Below are 19,197 nucleotides of genomic sequence, written 5' to 3'. Positions count from 1 at the left end.
AGAATAGAAAAAAAAAAAAAGAAAAAAAAAAAAGAAAAAAATCAAACCCAAACAAAAAAAAAGCGTTCCCCAAAAAAGGAAAGAAAAACGGCTAAAAAAAAATAGCTCCCCTCCAACAAATAAAGTAAAAAAAAATAAAAGGGGGGAAAGGGGGGAAAAAGAAAATAAAAAAAGCAAGAAGCCCGGTGTGACAGGGACTGCAGCAACACCCCGGCACAGCCTGTGTGGATCTTTGATCTCCTGCATCGCATTAAGTAACAAAGAGCAGAGGAGTTTGGAGATGCAGGAGCTGGGCTGCTCTGATCCCAGCACCGCTCCGTCCCATCCTGGGCTCTGCATTTCCAGCCCTTCCAACAGGACTGGTATTTTTACTCAGGATTCTTTCAGTTGCGCCCGATTCCTTTAATTAGCTGCTCGTAGCCAGGGTGGTGTTTACTCCTGGAGTATCTCCTGTGAATAGCGGGGGCACTTTACCCATTAATGGTGCTTGAACAGCGTTTAGCCCAAATCGCCGAAATAGTTAAATCTGCAGGATGCAGTTTGCAGTTTCTCCTCCTTTAAAATGCTCCCACATTTCTTTCAAAGGGTTATTAGTGTTTATTTTATTAAGGCAAGGTAGGGAAGGACTTACACCCGGAGTAAGAAGCTGTGAGTAGCCACAGCAGGTTCTGTGTGTGAGCTTACACGCAGCTTGTGTGCTCTCACAAAGCATCTCAGCGCCAAATAACCAACAAAGTTCTTCTCCTGCAAATATTTGGGCACACATTTACTACAAAACATCCATCGTTCCGGGGCTGCAATTAAAAAATAAAAAAAAAAATCACCTTTGAGAAGATCCTAGAAAGCTCTGGATTCCCACTTTCTCTGCTCCTCTGCTATGAGTCTTTCCCCTTCCGTCCTATTCCATTATGTGGCTCTAACGCAGGGCTGAGGCATCAGCTCACCTTCCTCCTGTGTGTCCGTGCAGCCAAAAATCTGCAGCAGGAAAAGATTTCAGGAAGGCTTTCCAAAGCAGGGGGGTGAAAAAAAAAAACCAAACCAGCGTAAGGGCTGCAAAAGCTCCATGCCTGCTCAGAAATAAAGGGGAGATACTTGGGGAGATACTAATAGAAAAATGAGAATTATTTTTTAAGAGTGATGTTGAGCACGTTCACTTCGTGCCTGGAGCTGGGGACACGACAATTAGTACATCTGACGTTTACAATGCAGATGTTTACGATGTGAATAATAGATGGAAAGAGAGGGAAAACGTTGTTGTTTTGGGGAAAATATGGAACAGTTTGATCTGGAAAACACCCGAACTTTGCTCAAGCCACCAGGCAAGTATGAAGGGGATTGCTCTTCATGCCCAATTTAAATCCTGCAGCACAGAAAGTCTGAAAAATCATACATTACAGACAAAAATATGGTTACTGTAATAACAGGGTGTTGCAAGAATTGTAAAATAAATTTGGGGGTAGGAGGGTGCACCCTTTAGGGGAAAACAACGTGAATTTCCAGGAGCAGGGTTGTGCAATGATTCTATATTTTTAAAACCTGCCTGTGCTCCATTCATACTATTTAAGTGCTTCAATCAGCACAATAAATGTAAATACTTTACTGCTTCGCAAATAGAAAATTGGGCAGAAAAGTGATTTTTGAGGAGCGACTTGGCTCCCTCTGCCCAGTGATTTGGTGCCCTGTAAAATGCATCTGACACTGCTGTTCATTAAGCTGGTGCTATTGAGCCTTCTTCACATTCATTAGTGATTAATTCAGACAGATATTTAACTTAATAAGGTAAGCAAATAAACAAAAAAATCACTTTCTGTGCCTTAAGGTTTTTTGGCCCTCTAATTGGTTTTGTGCACTAATTATCAAGATTAACACCTTACGCTTTTCTCGGTCCTTACACTTAGAAATTCCCGGTGGGAAAATGTAACCAACCTTAAGGGAATCCCTGAAGTGCAAGGGGTTAAGAGTTTGTCTTTTAAAAGCAAGATAAGCAGGAAAAAAAAAATCTAGGAGAGCCTGATTCCAGGTGAATTTTAGATAATAACAGGATGAGGAGGCAGGAGCTTGCGTGGATACACACACAGTGACACTCGTGGCTTTTTACGGGTGTGAGGGGAAGGTTTGCAAGGGGATAATTTGTGTCTCAGCATCTTTGAACAAATAACTGGGATCTCCCAGCTTTCTCACCCCGATTCCAAACTCCGTATCCAGTGTTGGTGGCACATCCCTCCTTCTCACCAAGAGTTAACCACCGGCCTCCAGAAGATCCTTTCAACTCCACTTCCCACAGAACCCGAGGACTTGATGTCAGTGCCAAGGCATTGTGATTTCCTTCGGCTGTTCAGGGCAGTGACATTGTTCCAGGCGTTGCCTGAAATTCCCCCACAGCCAAGCCTGACCGTGTCCTCCTCTTACCTTAGTCTCGGATCAAGGAAACCCTTCTCTCTCCAGGCAGATGTGGCAGAAGCAGCTGGGTGGGAGCAGCACCCTCCACCCAGCCTGACTCCACATCCCTGGGAGCTGGAGCATCCTCCCAGCACCCAGCTCTTCCTGCCACATGCAAATGTCAAAGTTTGTCTCTCTCCCGTCTTGACATCCCCTCAGAAAATGCTTATAAAGTGCTGATTCAGTGTCTCTCCTGCAAATGTCTCCTTGCCTGCTCCTACGAGCCAAGCTAAAACCTCCGTTGGATTTCACCTCGGGAAAGCTTTGGGAAGGGCCACGATGTGAAGTTCTCCTCGATCTCAGGCACGAGGGTCATTAAAACTCATTTTAGCCAAGGTGCTGGTACAAGTTGTTGCCCGTGACAGTTTGTCACCACCATGTACAATATTTGCTAGGCAGGATCCCAAAATATCCAGCTAATTGCCACTTTTCCTGCCGTGGGAAGTCTCACAGATTTACCCAGCTCCTGCCTTGAACCCTATTGCACTTTCCAGTAGTGGTTTTTTTTTTGGGGGGGGGGGTTGGAGCATTTGGGGATTTTTAAACTCCTTTTCCTTTAATTCTTTTCTTTCTTTAATGGGTGACTGGATAAATTCAGTGGTGGATTTTTGTGACACTAAAGCAGCAGATAAGTCTATGATGCACTCTAGCTATGTGGTTTAAAAATCCCTTACCATATGTTTTCTCACTGGAATGCCTCATCTTGCAAAATTACAGGAACCGAAGCTTAAAAACACAATTAGGTAGTTTAAAATGAAATATTAAAGAAATACCACATATTTTCTGATATGCCTGCGATGGTTTTCCTTGATTTTTTTTCCCCTTTCTTTCTTTTTTGTTTTTTGCTTTCTTTTGTATTGTTCTTTGAGTTGTTCAAGGAGCCCAACTGTATTCGATTGTTGTACTAATCATGCTCCACATTTTTCTGATTAGGTTATATAGGCTGTGGTTAAATTATAAATGAAAGAATGAACTACCAGAGTACTTGTCATAACAGTATCTTTTATGTTGTTACAGAAGATTGGGGGGGAGGAGGAGGAATCAAAAAGGGCTTTCTGCGATGAAGATTCTCCTCTCCTATTTTGTGCTCCTTATAGGATCTGTATAAGACAAGGAATGCAATTTGTTGGAATGTTTTTCTCAGGTATTCTGAGAACTACAGCACAATATCTGTCCACTGAGAAAAATGTGAGAAAAAGGAATCCATAATACATAAAGATGCATATTGTAGCACAAACTGTGGCGTGCACACAAACACACCCTCTCCAACTCCACTTTATTCCATTACTCTGCTCTAAAAGCCACTTGAACTGTTTTATTTTTTTTTTCTTATGCCATACGGGAAAATATTTCCACATTTGAAATGATGCCTTACACTGTTATCTCCTGTCCCACTGCATGTGCAGCACAAACCCAGCTGAACGTGTGTCTGGTGATGGGATATATTTTTGTTTAGAGGACACATTTTTGTTTCCATGCTGTTATTTTAAGCCATTGGCTGTAAAACTGATTTTAGGGAGAGCTGGAATTGTAATGATTAAACTACTTGACTGAAGGCTCACCTTGAAGACACTGGTGGTTTAAAAATATATTTGATACTCCTGAAATTAAATATATTGTTTAAACATTGTAGCATTTTAAGCTTCTTAGTACAATATTTAAAATAATAAATACAAGGAGAATGGGGGTTTGCTGTTAAATTTTATCCTTTTCTTAAACACATCATTATTTTTTCTCAAAGTTTAGCCAGTTAAAGCAGGGAGGTGGAGAAGGAGGCAGAGAGGGAAGCCTGGAGACATGAAATAGATTACACCTTGCATTAAGCCATGCATTTAGCTGTTTTCCAAGGATTTTAAGGCAGAGCTCCTCCTCGGATGTTCCCCAGCTTTAAACAAAAAGCCCTGCACACAGATTGCTTTATGCTCTTTATTGCAGCAGATAAATGGATCCTTAAACATATCAAGGGATTTTTGATGAAAAGGAGATGCCAGGAGATGGCTTTAATTGCCAGATGCCCGGGCTGGGATGGGCAGGGGCTGTGTGGGGCAGCCAACACGTGTTCCCTCAGCCAGACGTGCCTGGGAGCGCTGCTTTTTGCACCCCTGCAACCAGCCTTAAGGGTTCTGTTTTTTGGGGCTTTATTGGATGAACTGTCAATGCTTCCCAGGATAACAAATCTTGTTTTATAGCACTTGGTGGAGTTTGGTTCGGGGCTACCTCTGAGCAACATGAACTTGGCCTTGCTGTGTGTCTTACACTAATACCTTCCCTCCTGTAAGGAATCAGGGTACTTGAGAAACAGCCTGCAGCCATACAGCTGATTATTTCACCAAATTTGCATCTTTTCAACAGTAATGGGGATGGCTTTCACAAATGCTCCCAGGCTCTAAATAGATGTTAAGTGGCTGTTTCTAGTTGCTTCCTTCCCAGTCCCCCTTGGGCGCTCCCAAGCCCCTGCCCATGGCACCCAGGACCTCCTGCCTGAGGGAGGGATGCTCAGCCTCCTTCTCTGGAGTGTCTTTCAGGGTCAGGAGTGCCCAGGGGTGTCCCTTGGAGGAGCTGGGATTGCTTTTTGGGTGCCCTGAGCATGATGCTGAGGAGGCATCTGTGTGAAGTAGGGCCTGGAAAGAGGTGGTGAGCAGGGAGAGTATCTGGATGGCAGCGAGGGACACCAGGGTCCCTGAGGATGGAAAATGGGAGGACCTGGAGGGATGCATTTCCTCAGGGGTGTCTCCAGCATGGGCTGGGACTGAGGAGATGGACTTCAGTAGAGCTACGGCCTCTAAGGCAGAAATTTATTGGACTCCCAGTGCTTGCATGCAGCCCTGCAGAGGTTCCCCAAAATCCATTCCTCTGTGGGTCGAAAATTCAGTGGACAAACAATCCAGGGACTGGATTCCTACAGTTCCACATTCCAATGCCAAAGCCTCATTTCTCTGGAATCTGAACCCTTTTTTGCCTTTCTTTAAAATGGGTGCCTACTCCTGATGTCTTACAGATCCTACACAGAGGAACAGCTTGTTTAATGCATGTTGCCCAGAGAAGCTGTGGCTGCCCCGCCCCTGGAAATGTTCAAGGCCAGGTTGGATGGGGCTTGGAACAACTTGCTCTAGTGGAAGGTGGTCCTGCCCATGGCAGGGAGTTGGAACAAGATGGTCCTTAGGGTCCCTTCCAACTTAAACCCCTCCCTGTTTCTACGTATGCAAAGAGCTCTGTGTTCCAGTGGGTTATCCCAGGACACTCATGCAAGTAAGATGCTCCAACTCCCGCCACACCTTAGCCACAGCTTCCCTGTCCCTTACTGGCAACTGTGCTATTTCCCATGGATGAAGAGTGTGGGGATCAGGGTGAGATCATGATAGGAAATACTATATTCTGCTTTTGTTCCCACTCTAAATGCTGTGTTGTCCATCATGGGCTTACAGCACCTCTTCCCCTTCCCTGCATTTTTTAAGTCCAAAGCAGTGCCAGCCTGATAAAATCTAAAACCTTTCTCCCAAACTATAGTAAAACATCAATACTGGTCTGTCTTAAAATCCACAGAAGGAAACTTAAGGATTAGAGTAAAGCCTTATTCTTAATTTATCTGTCGTGCCTAAGTATTTCAGCACATAACACTCCTCTGGAAGGATCACCCACAATTTGGAGTTTTTTCCCTCGTTTAGGCACCTTGGGCTGAGTTAAAAGGCCGAGAAAACTTGCAGAACTGTTGTATCTAGCTGAGCACTCATTATAAAATGGATTACTGGTACAGTAAACCATAAAGACTGTTTTAGAGCCATTAAGGTTCAGCTTGTCACTGCTGACATGGACACACTCTTACACCATATATTCCTGACATGTCAGGAGGTGCTTAGGGATACTTTCATACATGTTTTATTGAAATGACAGGCTATAGCTTCTTTGCCTGCTGTATATATGCATGGCTATATGCTAGAAATCCAAATTAAACCCTCTTGAAGAAAAAAAATAACCCCCTTACACATGTGGAATTAGTCCCATCTTCAGCGATAAAGTTGTTACCTACATTTTATTTTTAATGTACTTTGTAATGGAATAATGAAATCACATTTATACCTGGAATAAAATGTGGCTGAAATCAATGAGGTTTACACTGAAGTGAATTCTGCAGTTGATAAAATGTGAGTTCAAAACCAAAGCAATTTCGGATAAGAATGAAAAAAGTATCAAACCCTCAGATTTCCCTTCTGAAGGCGTCTTTCCATCTGTATGCAGATCAATTGTTTCTCCCAGGCTGAGCTTTTGACTTGTTAGGGCTTTTTGTCTTTCAGATCCAAGAAAAACTTTACATACAATTATGGTGCCTTGAAAATAAAATTTTTAAGTGGAAACACCAAGAGAGTCGTAGCTGCAGAGAGTAGGATCTCACAAACGTTGCAGGGCTAAAACTCACCTTCGTTAAAGGTTCAGAACACAGAAGGAATGTAGGATTTGGTCCTTCATGTTCTTTTTCTAAGCAGTTGCTCCAGAAAAGCAAGTTGAAACTTTTGGCCTGTGTGAAAGGGGTATATTCCACGTTTTGAGATTAAACAGGGGATATATCTGTCTGATAGAAGATCCATGGCTGGAACGCTTCTCCAAAAGCTGCCACCAACTTTGGCTGCTTTCTCGGTTTCTGAAAGAAAACTCCAGGAAAAATGATGGTGGAAGTGAGGAGCTCGTGCTGATTTGAGACTGGATAAGGTGAATTATCCTTTGCTGGTGCTGGAAATGTGGATTTGTTTTATTTTTCACAAACTGCAACTTGGAGACCACCATAACTGATCCTTGTGATAGGATAAGAGGGAATGGCTTTAAACTGAAAGAGGGTAATTTTAGATTTGATTCCTAATTGGATATCAGGATATTAGGGGGGAATCACAGTGTGAAATTTAAAATCACATACTTTTTAGATTGGCAAGGTGTAAAACTCACTGTTGGTTCCAGAGACAACCCCAAAAGCAAGAGCACAGCAGGACACACCCAGTGGGAGCAGAGGGTGAGGCTTGGGGTACCAGAGTCTTTCCTGCAGTAGCATCATGCCTGTGTTTGCTGTATAAATAAAATCTTATTGTACTTTCAATATTAGCCTAAAATTGGCTTCAAGGGTCACAGGAAAGGCTAAAAACAACAAGGGAAAGCAAGAAAGCCTGGTGAATACCAGGTTAATGTGGAGGGAACTGGGGCTGGCCCCTGCAACAAGAAAGACAAGACAAAAACGTGTGATCGCAACATGTAAATCCCACACCAGCCTTAAAAATTATGTGGGAATGCTGAGGAGTTCTGGGAAAGGTTCAAACAGGAATTTGATCTGTGCTTGAAAGCCAGAGGGAGATGAGCAGGGCAATGACCCACTCTGGAAGAGAGGGCTGATGATGGTGGCCCACGCTGGTTGTGGTGTGGGAGGGATGGAGAGGGAAGGTGAGCTGGTGGAACATGGGGTGCCAGTCTCCCTGAATGTACAAGCAAGGGGGCAGGGGGTGGCACAGCTATTGCTGCACTGGTTCCCAGCTGGTGACAAAGCCATGGTGCCTCTGAGCAAAGAGGCTTCCTAAGAATTCAGATGGTTTCTCAATCCCTTGAATTAAAATCAATGAGTTCTTTGGGGTGGGAGCAATGGGAGCGCAGTTGAAGAGCTTCTGAGCAGGCTGGAGGCAGGTTGGGAACACCTCCATGGGCAGATGGACTCTCCTCCTCCCTTGTAGTCAAATTCCCCACCAAGACATCTCATTGTTTCCCTGGGTCAGAGCCTATTCAGGTGGTGCAGGGACTGCTGAAAGCTGGGTGGGACCTTGAAGGAGGAGGTCACCAGGGGCAGCACTGGAGGGACCCGAAGGCAGCTGGGTCCACCTGCATCCCCCATGGAAGTTTGCCTTTGGACATTGCAGGGGAGGCTCCCCAGCCATGCATCCCTTCAGAACAGGACCCACTGGCCATGTTCCCTCCAGCTGGTTATGGGGAGCTGGAGGAGAAGTTTGTTCTCAAAGTCAGCACATCCTCACCAGAGCTGCCATTGCTGCTGTCACCACGGGTGGAGAGCTGAGGGTACAGACTGACCATTAACCACCTGGAATTGTTATCATCAGCAGACTGCAATTATTGGTAGGGATTTCATAGATTTTCCTGCACATGTGAATATTAACCTGTGTTTATGCTTTGAGTATTACCAAAAAAATCACCACTTTTGCATGTGCTTTAGGAAGCCTGAGAATCAGCTCTATATTTCTGTATAATATCCTAGATATAAGATTTTGTGAACATGTAAATTTAATGTAAATCACCTGAAATACAGAAAAGTATAACAGGAAAAATGCAAAATACTGTGTGACCAGAGGTTTAACATTGCACCAGTGAACTTTCTCGCTACCGAATGTTTTAGCTCACTGTTAAAAAAGTAACTTTCAGGTTCATCCTCAATGTCTGTATTTATTTGATGATGATTTTTCAGAATTGCAATGGTCAAAAGCAGATCTCAATTTTAGCTTTGGGAATTCCTGGCTATTGACAGTGTGAATTGATTTCAGCACAGCACATTGAGTTTTAGAGGCCCTTGAACACATACGTAGTGAAAGATTTTTGAATCTTCGTTTTTAAACACTTCTCAAATCAGGCTTCTGTTGTCTTGGCTGCAGTAAGGGATGGAGAAATGCTGGTGGTTCTTGTGGATGTGAAGCTTGGAACAACCACATCCAACCCAGCAGAGACTCGACATATTGGGGAATATACAGAAATTACAGGAGATGCAAACCCTTTTACATGTACTTAAGGAAAACATTTAAGTAGGGGAAAAAAAAAATAATATAAGGGTGGCACTGGGATAGGTTTTCCAGAGAGGTTATGGACTCCTTATCTTTGGAGGTGTCCAAGACCAGGCTGGATGGGGTTTGGAGCAACCTGTCTAGTGGAAGGTGTCCCTACCCATGCCAGAGGGTGGAATGAGATGATCTTTACGTTCTCTTCCAATACAAACCATCCTGTGATTCTATGATTCTAAAATTTTGGCATAATGGCCACTGATGGGAGATGTCATCTTATTCCTAATGTACATCAGAGATCATGGAACACTCAGCAGGAAAATCTGGGAAGGGCACCTGAGGATGTGCATGAAAAATGGGCTGCTCCCACTTCTCCCTCTTTCAAACATGAAAATGCTGAGGGTGACTTTTCCCTTCATGATGAAAGAAGGAAATGGATGAAATGTTTTGATAGGAAAAGAGATTTTCCAGCTCCCTGTGCTGCCACAGCAGGGCAAGAGATTTTATTAAGTGAAGCAGGAGTGTTTGCTGGGGAGGTGGTGGGTGAAGGAGGAGGAGCAGGTCTGGGGTGAGAGCACCCACAGTCCCCCCGCCCGCCCCAGCCCGGGCAGGAACCACACTGACACGGCTAATTACACCACACCTGCCTTGTATTGACTTTAGAAATTGCTTCACGTTAATTAAAGATGTTACCTTTGAAAATCTGCCTTGGCCACATTGAAATGCTTCGCTGTTTGTGATGAGCTCGAAATGAAGGGGGAAGAAATGTTTGTGTTCGAGGCTTTTATTTGTTTTTTGGCAAAATTCCTTGAATAAATTAATAGATGATATCATTAGGCGACACTGGTTATATATTAGGGTACCCAACAGATAATTTAAGTAAATAGCTAATAAGATAAGTGTACAGGGCTCTGTATCTGCACACATGCAGATATTCTATTTGAACTTAAAATACAATTACTTATCAAATGTCTCCATCGGGGCTTCACTCTGTAAAAGAGCCCGTCAGTAACACAGAGGGAAATCGCTGCACAAGACGACTCCAAACTGCTTTCTGTATTTTGACTTGTACTTTTGACTTTTTCTTTCTCTGGTAACCCCATTATTTTTGTCCCTACCCAGAGCTCTGACCTGTGCTACATGGAAAGTTTTGAGATGAAGTCATTTCTGGTTTGAGTTACTGGAGAGACTTTAATTCATCCAGCTGTGCCTGCTCAACAACAATTCCAGCATTCAGCAGTGACAACACACCATCAGCAAGAGAAATCAAACAGAAAAGGCAGGCAGTGTTGAAAGGAACACTTAAAAACTGCTCTCATTTGTAGAATTTAACATCATCAAAACACTAAATGTAAATATGAGCAGAAGGAAAATGCTAAACTCATTAGTCAAGGTATTTCACAAAAAAAAAAGAAAGCTTTTTTTTTTTTTGATGGAATGTTAATGAAAATCCCAAAGGAAATATCATTGAACATAAAGGTGCATCTTAAGGAAAAAAAACCTGGATAATTTGCTCTAAAGGACCTTGCATTATAAAATACATGACGTGTTTCCCTTGTTGAATATGTGTTTAAGCTCATGTTTTACTAGTAAGGGGGAGTGGGAGGGAAATCCTGCCATTCCTGGTTTCAAGTACAAGCCAGGAACTCAGCGTGGAAGGGAACAGCTACATATCAGTTATAATGCACTTAGAAATCAAACAGAGAGTGTTTCAGGATTTCTGAGAGCAGTTATTCCCTTCAAAATAGTTCTTTAAACTGGGGTCTAATTAATAAATGTTCAGTCACACATTATTGAATTGCCATTCCAAAAGAAATAAGGGAGTAAAAGATCTTTTGAGCCAAAGAGAGACAAAATATGGATCTGCCAGGTGGTATTCAAGAGTGTAAAAATAATTTCTCTTGGAAGTCTTTTCCTTTTCAATCGATAAAGTGTAAGAGAGAGACTGAATTTTTCATCTCCTTCCCTCATTGCCTGAGATTACATTGGAACTACCTTTTGGTGAAGGTGATGGTGGTGATGCTGATTCAGACTGACCATTCCTGGGAAAGAAGGGAAATGCTCCTGCTCCTACCTGGCTGGAGCCATCACCAGGCACCCATGAGGCATTTCCAGGTTCAGCTGACATGGGACTATGTCATTGCAGGACCTGAATATTCAGTTATCAGTGATGCTCTGGCTCATAAGCACCAGGAAGAAACAGAGTTGGGAACCCCTTGACTCCCCTCATCTGGTTTGTGGGGTTTCAGTGTGTTCTCCATAAATTTTCATCCATCAATAATGATGGAATTTCATTTTAATAACCTAATGGATAGATTTGATTGCTTCTCTTGTCTGACAATGGCATCTGGTGATAATTAAAGTGTGAGACCGGAGCACTGAGTGCACCCCACACCTTCAGTGCTATCACTGGCTTTACACCAGCATTCCCAAATCAGTGCCAAAAAGAAGCTGGAGAGTGATGTGCTGTTGCTCGTTCACCTGGGAAGAACCAGCCTGACCTGACACTTCGAGCTGCTCTTGCCACTTCTCCTGCTAATTTTGCATCTTACAGCTCACGTTGGAACATCTTTTCCAGACCAGGACTGCCCTCTAAGGTGTTAAACACACATGTGCTTTTAAATGTCTCTCTTTTCACTTTAGATTTGGCATAAATAAATTTCATTTGTTTAACTGCCTTTTAAGTACAGAAAGAAAATTCTACGAGTCGGACAGGCAAGAAAAATAGCGATTGAGCATGCAAATCACTCCTTCTCCCTTTAAACAATACATCCTCTGCTGCCTGCATTTCCCCAAAGATACCTCTGCAGCTACACATGGTTGAAGTCTGTTTTACCCTTATATAAGGCAATGTGACAAATGATTTAGGGGGAAGTAATCTCTAATCAGCATAACTTCATACCGCACGGCGCAGAATTATTGTCAATTTAATTCCGTCTCCTCGACACAAAAAAAAAACTCTGAAGTGTTTCTTCCAGTTGAAGTTTTGTAGCTGAATAATAAATAAAAGAGGGTGCAGTACAAGTGCTGCATAATGTAATTGTACCCTCTTTGTTCTTGTCAATCAGCTTTAACACAAGTTAAGTCGTGGTGAATGTCACCATGATCACATTCAGAGTGGATGGCTCCGACTTTGGGCACGGTTGTCTTCAGCAAGAAAGTTCCTTTAATAAAGGGGCTTGTGCAGAAGGTTTCAGGTGCTTTATAAAACTTTGACTTCTCTCCTACTACAAGGCGAGAAAGCACAATAATGCATGCATGAATTGCCAATAAATCAAAGGCCTGCTTTTTTTTTAATTCCTATTTTGACATGTACATACATAGCATTTTTAAGAGATAGCTCCAAGGTAGCTTTTCAGTCCTTGATCAGATCATGAATTTAATTAATTCAGTGTAGACATGTCATAGATTTAAACCCTTTAGAATTACATTTTTAATACAGATCTAACATTTAATGTCCTTTTTCATTTTTTTCTCGCCAAGTAAAAAAAATCCTTTAATACTCTGGTAGCAATTTTTTCTCCTTATTATGAGACTGTGGCTCCTTCCTAATTACGTGGCTGCAAATTATTTACTGTAGTTTTAAATTAAGGAAGGAGACAAGTAATCCAGTGTAAAAAACACTGTTCCAACTTCAAGAAGGAATGAGTGTATATGTTTAATTTCTCTTTAGGCATACAGCTGTACAGTCACTGTATAATGGAAGGTTTGAGACAAAATGGTCCCCCACCACCTTACCTCCGTGTAATGCAATTTAGCTTCATTAAATTACTGGAGGGCCAGTTACTTAAGCAGAATATTGATTTTCAGTCTGGGCCATGTTTTACATAATTCTGCGTAGGCAACAGCTAATTCTGCATTGGAATCTCGCACCCTAATGGAATTACAAGAGGTGGATGACCATGGGCAAGGCAGGGCTGGGCTGGGGGGTGCTGCTCCCTCTGCCTGCCCCGCTGCCTTTAACCCTTCCTCCTCCTTCTTCTGCTTCTCCTCCTTCTCCTCCTCTTTCTTCCTCCAAATGACCCCACAGACAAATTCCTTGTTTCTTCCATGAAGCTCCTGTCTTTCATCTGGGGATGTGCAGCTCTGAGCAAGGTTTTGGTACTGGTATCTGTGGTGTTATATTTTAGTTCAGCAACCTGTATCTTGGTCTATACGGCAACAGAGGCACTGCAGAATAAGGATTTTCCTCCAGTTCCTAGCCCCAAATACCATTTCCTAAACCTAACAATTAAAAAGTGGATTTTGCTGTAATTAAAACCTAGTAAAATGAACAAACTTTTCAGCAGCAAAGTGTGTTCTTTACATTGCTGGCTTGAAAGCTAGTCATTATTTTTATTTATTATTCTGTTTAATGATGAGATACAGTTTACAAGCCATTGAATAATAATAATTTAAAATTGTTCCCTGTGAGTTATAGTTTGTCAGTGTCTTAGAATTTAAATAGTGTGTGGGGAGAAACAGTGGTTATCGCCCACATTAGTGGTGGGCTGGGTGGAGGGGGCATGATGCTGCCTTGGTGGGTTTGAGATTTTGAGTGATGGGATGAAAGAGACTCTCACAGACCTCAACTTCAAAAATCTCTGCCCACTGGAGTCCCCTAAATTAATAAAAACAGAAAACCACTGAAAATATCATGTTAATGATGGATTTTACTTTTTAAGTCTAACAGCTAAACTGTCCTCTCAGTTCTCAGTCCATGGGGAATAAAACATTTCATCCTCCACAAGTACCAAACACAGTCCCTGCTTGTTTTGGAAATTTTGTGCAGAGTTGGGTTCATGAGACCTTTTTTTTCAGAAATACTGCTTCATGGCAGAGAATTGCTTGAGGGCAGCTTAAAATGTTAGCTAGGAAGAGTCTCCACTTTAAATGAACTTATTGTGGCCACTGTTTTGTATGCAGCTCGTGCTCCACTCAGGTGCCCATGAATAAATTGATTTTAGGAGTTCTTGCTATGGCACTGATGCAGCAAAGAGTTGAGTTCCTGCTTAGCTTGAGCCCTGTGCCCCATCCCCTTGATTCAGTGAGAAGAGAGGGGTCATGTTGAGCAGCTTGGGCTTTGCTCAACCCTGACCATGTTTAGGCAGAAATGTTTGGGTTGGAAAAGCCCTCTAAGATCATCCAGTCCAATCATTCCCCCAGCAGTGCCAAGGCCACCACTAACCCCTGTCCCAAGTGCAATATCCACATGGCTTTTAAACCCCTTTGGAGATGGTGCCTCCACCACTGCCCAGGGTAGCCTGTGCTAGAGCTGGAAAATCTTTTCCATGAATAAATTTTTCCCTGATCTCTAATCTAAACCTCCCCTGGCACAGCTGGAGGCTGTTTCCCCTTGTTCTGTCACTTGCTACTTGGGAGAAGAGACTGACCCCCATGTTGCTACAACTTCACAAGTTTGGTGAGCAGATTTGGGAAGAAGGATGGAAGGCAGGAGAAAACCATCTTGGCTGTGGCTTTGTAGCCCTGTTTAAAGCTTGGTTTGGGTTTCAGGAACTCAATCACTTGGACAAGTTGACCACAGCCAGTTCCTAGGAGGGTACTGTGTATCATGAGCACCAAGAGTGAATTTTGCTGTGGCCGAGAGAGTTCTCAGGAGGAAGAATTTCAACAAGACCTTTAAAGGGATATTAGCAAGTATCATGTCTCATTGAAGAGAAGCTTTAAACCAGACTGGAGAGCTCTTGAAACAGGATCACCATCCCTGAGCATCACTGAGGTTGCTGCATTTGATAGGTATGCATGAAAAAAGCATAGAAATGGATTGGTAGCACGTGAAGCACCAGGTAGAGGGCCCTGTGGGCTCAGGCAGCTTTCAGAGTTGGGGACAACCACGGGCAGGTGAGGTGCTGTCCCTGCTCTGCTCCCTGAGCCTTTGTTACCCTCCCTGCTACTCCTGGGGGAGCTCCCTGGGGATGCCCAGGCAGCCTTGTTGTGGAGCCAGTGCTGGATTCCTGGGTTTGGTGGAGGCCTGAGATTTTGCAGAGCCTGCTGCTGCTGTCATCAGAATGCAAATTACAGCTGGCCAGGGCCATGCTGCTCATGTTAATTCCTGGGGACTTGCCTCTCACATGCTCTTTCCATCTCCCCTCTCAAGTGCAGTGGTGTAGTCAGTGATTACTTCAACTGCCTCTGTGCTCCAGTCTGGTGGAAAATATGCAATATGCAAAACCAATTTGTCATTGGGAGTCAATAATTGGCATCAGGTGCATTACTTAGCATCTTGTCAGGGATTTGGCACGTCACCTGATGGATAACTCCGTGCTTCCTCATGACATTGAACATCATTTGCTCCCTATTTGCACACATGGCCCGTGGTCCTTTGTTGCTGCTTGTTTGCCCCGTTTCTTTGCATTTCATAGGTGGGAGAGGAACTTACTCCCTTCCCTGTGTCCAAGTGCTCCCTGTGCTCTCATATTTCTGATCCCAAAACAGTGGGATGAACCTTTTTGCTTGAATTAGCCAGGATGAAAGAGGTGGCAGGAGGTACCTGGGGAGCCCAAATGAAAGCACCAAACTTCAATTCTTTCTCTCTTCAGCTTTGCCCTCATTTTCCATCACTTTTTATCCCATGGATCCCATGGCAAGGAAATCCATTGGTTTCAGAGGAGCTTCTTATAGAAGGAGGTGTTTGCCATCATATACAAGGTAGCAGGATCTGGCCATATATAATTAATACAAATATGTGCATAATTTAAAGCTGCCCCAGGAAAGCCTTAAATTACATGATAACCATGCAGACACTGGCCTAGGAAGGAAAACATGGGGAGTCTCTATTAGTGAAATTAATTATATGTAAGATTGTCTTCAATAACCATGTGGGAATGATTAAGTAATCAGTCAAATAAAAGATTTAATAACAAATTCCCTATCAATTATACAAGAACACCCAGTAAAAATTAAGTAAAAATAATTTTCAATGCATTAATATTAACATTAACAGTTCTGAAAATATTATAACATAATTAAGTGTAATTTCTTGTAGCAAAACACACTCATAGCAGCAAAATAAACAATCCAATGATTAGTATTTCCTGAGGAAAAGCAGCAGTGGTGACATATGGAGGTTTTGGATGAGGACAGCAGAACGTGGGAAATTGGTTTGTGGTAGCCATGTCCAGTGTGAAGGTCAAAACTATCCCTGTCCTGCTGTCCAGGCACTAAAAGGTAAAGAAATCCAACATCACACGTCTTCCAAAAACAAGGATGAAGTAAGCTGAAGGCCTGGAATAACTTAGACTGCACCTCAAACTGCTCCAAACACAAATACTGCATTTGATGTTTCTAATCTGGCCTTTTCTGGTCTGTATGCACCTTGTTTCTCCCTTTTGACATTTATTCTTTTTATTTTTGGGCTGATAAAGTTCACTTTGTCATTACTACCCCCCACTGTGTCACTAGGGTTGGGAGCCAGCTCATTTATTGCAGCCTTCTAAGAGCTGGGTATCTATTTTAGGCTTCAATTCCAAGATATTTCTGTCATTGATGAGGGGAAGAGGATATTTTGGCCACTTCTTTAAAGATGAAATTAATTGTCCTGCGGAATTATCTACTTCTCTTTATGTTTTAGATGACTAACTTTCACTAGAAATCTAAATTTTTTGATGCTGAGTGAAGGTCAAGGTGAAAATACACATCTGAGAGAGTCCAGAGCTCACTGAAGTCAATGAGAATATTTCTATTAACTTTAGTAGGTTTTAAACACAATTATGCTGCAATTTCCTAAAGGTAAAATGCTCTGGCTGTACTGCAGGAATAGCTGTGGGCTGTATTAATAATTCACCTGGCCCAATATGCCAGGGGATAAGGATAAATCAATCCCTGGAAGTGTCCAAGGCCAGGTTGGACGGGGCTTGGAGCAACCTGGGATAGTGGAAGGTGTCCCTGCCCATGGCAGGGGGTGGAATGAGATGATCTTTAAAGTCCCTTCCAACCCAAACCATTATGGGATTCTATGAATATAGGGAAGAAGAGACACACAGAGAGATTTCCCTTGTCTGTTTTCCTGTCTCTAGAAATCTGCATCTCAGGGACTTCCCGAGCCAGAGGTTGTGTTTAACAGCATGTGAAGGACCATTTACATTGCAGAAAGTGTCCGAAAGCAATAAAAACAACCCAGACCAGCCAGAGTGTTTTGTTTGGCTTGAATAAAATCTGTTTTCCACCCCACAGAAACATTAAAATAGTGGGATTTGATCTAAGCATTCCTATGCAACTAAGAATGAGCAACTTTCTGTGAGGTCCTTTGCAATGAGACCCCATCAAACCAGCTAATAGATGCTGTGAGGGTTAGATTTTGTTCCTAGATAACCATAGAATGTATAGAAACAATTGGGAGTGAAAGATCTGACTTTTCAAATGAGAAAAAAAACCTGTTTAAAAAATGTGCTTACTAGGGACAAAGAAAGATAATAATAATATTAAAATGAAAAAATCCTTCTTCTTAATTTGAACAGTCTTACAAAAGTCTGAAATAATTCTTTCTGCATTTCTCATAAAGCCACAGTTTTCTTTGGATATAGGATACAGCTGTATGAAGTAAGGGAATATAATGAATATGTTTTTCTGTTATTACCACAATGTTTGTTTCCACATCAGGGTTCTGGATATTGCGTTTTCCCAAAACCAAACTGCAAAACCTACCCAGGATCAATTCCAGAAAGGAATTGACATCTCCTTGGACTTGCAAAATGTTATTTATCTGCAATATTCTACAGGCAGCAGGTCACGTGGTAATTGTGCTTCGGAGCACAATTAATTAGTCCAAATTCTGGAGTTATGTCTATGTTCTACTAAGTTGCTTTGAGGTCTTGAATCTAGAGAGTGCTGTAATATTTTCAGCAAGGGTGTGGAGAGAAAATAATGGGGGGTTTCTTTTTCTTTTTATCAAAATCTGAGAAATAACCTGCCAAACCAATCATTCCCTCCCAGGAGTCTTGCAGAAGGCCTGGATGTTAATTGCATTTAACCTGGAACAGCAGAGCAGGTTTTTTTTTTCTTTATACAATAACTAATATGTAAACTACTGTTGCACTTTGAAATTACTTTCACTTAAATTCTATTATTGAAGCTCCGCAGTGGAATATATCCAGGGTCCATTTCATTAAAAAAGACTAATTACACTGGAACCCGCCAATCTTCCTCAGAATGACTGGAAAATGAGCATTCCAGAGATACAGCCACTTATTTGTCCTGGCATCCCTGAGAAAGGTTTATACGAGGATGCAGTTGAGGCCAGAAATGAAATTCTGATAGGTAATGAAGGGACACTTCTTTTTTCCCTCATAATTGCAGGAATTTGCATGGATTAGCTGACAGCTAAGGAAGTGGAAATATCTCCCTTATAATTTCCATTGATAAAAAAACAAGCAAACACCAGACTGGAACACAGTGTGAACTTCCACGGTGTGAATATTCTATTATTCTTTATATTTATTTATATAGACAACCTGAAAACTCCATAAATTTTCTGTTGGAGCCTCACAATAAAAATACACCTTGTGGAACAAAAAATATAAACTGGCAAGCTGATCGTAGGGTGAATTGTAGGATAACAAATGTGCAATACTCCTGTAGCACTCTGCCAGATTCCTCTGGTTTGGGAAACCAGAGTTTGGGAAACCCACTGGCACCACCAGCAGTGCTGGGGAAGGACAAGGGGGTTCCTCTGGATTTTTACGGTCCATCTCCAGAAATTCCTCTCTTTTGAACTCTGATTTGCTGGTTTTGGAGCTTTCTGGGATGTGAGGAGCATTGGTGGGTGCTCAGAAAAGGGCTGAGAAGTGTCCCAAGGGAGATGTTGAGAGGTGAGCTGGGGTAGGTGTTACTTTGGTGGTTTCAGCCAGTTTTTGCCTGAAGTCTCACCCTTTCTGGAGGAGCTACTCTGCTCACAGGCATCTCTCCCAGCTTTTTGGGAATGACTTGTTTAGTTATTGATGGGGTGAGTCCAGTCCTTACCAACACTGAAATACTTGTGATTGGAGCTCTGAAACTGTGGTGAAGG

General features: G+C 42.5%; 1 long non-coding RNA gene across 2 annotated transcripts in view; it reads right to left on the bottom strand.

Annotated features, from left to right (window-relative positions):
* LOC108494524 overlaps positions 1–2,444 on the bottom strand; it is a 7,059-nt gene extending 4,615 nt beyond the window's left edge. Inside the window, exons 1-2 of one of the 2 annotated variants that reach the window (XR_001873883.1) lie at positions 2,410–2,444; positions 825–975 (exon numbers count right to left, since the gene is read on the bottom strand). This is a non-coding gene — a long non-coding RNA (uncharacterized LOC108494524). Of the gene's footprint in view, positions 1–824; positions 976–2,181; positions 2,281–2,409 lie in introns of those variants that run through there. The other variant, XR_001873884.1, reaches the window with a different exon arrangement.
* Positions 2,445–19,197: the final 16,753 nt, after the last annotated feature.

The sequence above is a fragment of the Lepidothrix coronata genome, unplaced genomic scaffold, assembly GCF_001604755.1.
Source record: "Lepidothrix coronata isolate B3197 unplaced genomic scaffold, Lepidothrix_coronata-1.0 Scaffold25, whole genome shotgun sequence".
NCBI lineage: Eukaryota > Metazoa > Chordata > Aves > Passeriformes > Pipridae > Lepidothrix > Lepidothrix coronata.
The sequence above is the reverse complement of the archived record's forward strand: the minus strand, read 5'-3'. Positions and strand labels throughout refer to the sequence as shown.